We start from the raw sequence: 2,543 nt of genomic DNA on the forward strand, positions 1-2,543 counted from the left end.
AATAAGACATGAAGAGCTGTGGGAAAGGACAGGACAAAAAGGTATAGAAGTAGAAATAGGACTAAGAAAGTGGCGATGGATTGGACACACTCAGAAATTCCAGCGGAAACATCACAATACAGTCGCTGCTGTGGAACCCACAGGGAGCACGAGGCAGGGGTAGGCCACGGGAAACATGGAGGAGATGTGTGGAAAGGGACATGAGAGAGATGAAACCCACTTGGAATGAGCTAGGGAGGATGGCCCAGGACAGAGATAAATGGAAGGAGGTTGTATGTGGCCTATACCCTGCCAAGGGTGAAAGGCATTGATGATGATGAATTTCGGTTTACTGCAAATAACGGTACCTGAAATGTCTCCTTCGCCCTAAGATGCTCATGGAAAGATGAACTGAGGTCTAGAAAGACCTTTGCCTCTACTTTATCAGTTACTCTAAAGCATTTGTCAAAGTGAGACAGACAGAACGATCAACATCCTAACAGACCCGAACATAGATGGAAAAGACCTAAGAATCCTGAGAAGCCTCTTTTGGGAACAACAGACAGCAGTCAGGGTCGAGAACAAGCTCAGTGAATACCTGACAATCTGTAGAGAAGAACGACAAGGATGTGTCTTATCTCCAGATCTCCTTGATTTATACGACGAAATGATACTGCGTAACATCAGTGATATACAAAGAATCAAGGTAGGCGGTAACAATATTAACAACCTACGGTACGTTGATGACACAGTCTTGATAGCTGATTCTGACTCTAAGCTTCCAGAGATTCTAACTAGAGTGACAGGAAAAAGCGAAGAAAAAGGCCTACTACAGAATACCTAGAAAACGAAATGTATGGTGATATCAAAACGTGATAGTCTGCAGTAAGCTTAACACATGTAAGAACAACAGAATTAAACAGTTAACAACTTAAAATGCATGTACCTAGGTTGCTCAATTGCACCACAATCAAAAGGGGATACAAAGATAGAGATAAACGGATTGCAATATCTTAAGAAACTTTCGTCAATATCAAAACTGTCCTCTTATACAGAAACATTACAGCGTACACAAAAATAAGAACCCCGAAAGGGCACGTACGGTCAATCTTTTTGTAAGGATGCAAGAGCAGGTCTCTAAACAAAGACACAGAGAGATGACTGGCGGCCGCTGGAATGTGGCATTTCAAGAGAATAGTCAGAATCTCATGGACAGAACGGGGGACAAAAATAGATAATGAACTGCTCCAAATGGCAGGTTGTAAAAGATCAATAATCAGAACCATCAGAAAAAGTTAAGATTCTTTGGCCACATGAACAGATCAAATGAGCAAGAGAATCTGCTTCTGTGTGGGAAGATGGAGGGAAAGAAAAGCAGAGGAAGACAAAGAAATAAATACACAGATGGCCTAAACGACTTATCGACGAATAAAATACAAAGAGGGTAACTCGTCCAAATCAGAATAATTATAGTGACTTCCAGAGAACCAAGTTTCAAGCCTGGACCGTGACGGAATTTTTGACTGCCGAAAGCTGTTCATCAGCAACGTCTCTATGTAAGAATGGGGTCTGTTTATGCTGATATAATTGTTTGTATTGGCATTAGTAAGCGATAGAAAGGCAAGATCTGTAAGAAGAAGAAGAAAAAAAGAGAAGATGCGACTGAGACAATATCGAATTTAAAAAATTCGTTCTGGTCAGCCGAGGGGTACCTGGAATTCTCAGAAATCTTATCGTGTTCAGTCTTAAAACATTTTCTCTCCGCATTTCACGGGCTTGAGACCGTCACACCGAAGTAGGCTGCATTAAAAATGTTTTTGACTTTTGCCTTCAATCTTTTCTTGAAATAGATTGTTTTGTCCCATGCCCGTTCCTAACAAACTGACGCCATATGGTTAGTAACCGGTTAAAGTTGAGATCAGGACAGAGATAGAGACAGAGAAGTCACAACAGAACAGAGAACACAACACACATTCCAGAACATTACAAGAAGGTTAAAGGTTAGCAAAATAGTTTAGATCCTAACTTCCTCTGCTCCAAATGAGTCACGAGGCGGGCATATCCCTCATTCCCACTCCCTAATGGAGACAACAGTTTTTGGTGGTCACTTCAGAAAAAATAGCCGGAACGTTGTGCACGCAGTCTCATCTACACGTGACCGTGATTTGTGTTAGTGTTAGTGTTAGTCTACTCTACCATCTGAAAAAAGAAACTCAAGAAAGACTCATATGGAAGAATGCACTCACGTCAAAGCCAGTCCAAAACGAAAAGAAAACAGGAAGAAAACAAAAACAATGTACTGAACAAAAACAAAAACAAACAAAACAAAGAAAGAAAACTAAACAAAACCAAGTAAACGTGACCTCTGTGCAAAGAGAGAAAGCAAGAGCCAGTTCCCCTCTGACCCTCAATCTATCCCTTAACCTTACACTTACAGACAACTAGACTTCAAATATAAAACATAAAGATCATTTTACAAAAAACATTTTTAAAAAGCTACGAAAAAACGTTTACGAAAAAAATCAATAGTTCTAATGAGAAGAAGATATCCACTCCACACTCCT

This window comes from Aplysia californica, unplaced genomic scaffold (assembly GCF_000002075.1).
Source record: "Aplysia californica isolate F4 #8 unplaced genomic scaffold, AplCal3.0 scaffold00815, whole genome shotgun sequence".
In the NCBI taxonomy this organism is placed as follows: Eukaryota; Metazoa; Mollusca; class Gastropoda; order Aplysiida; family Aplysiidae; genus Aplysia; species Aplysia californica.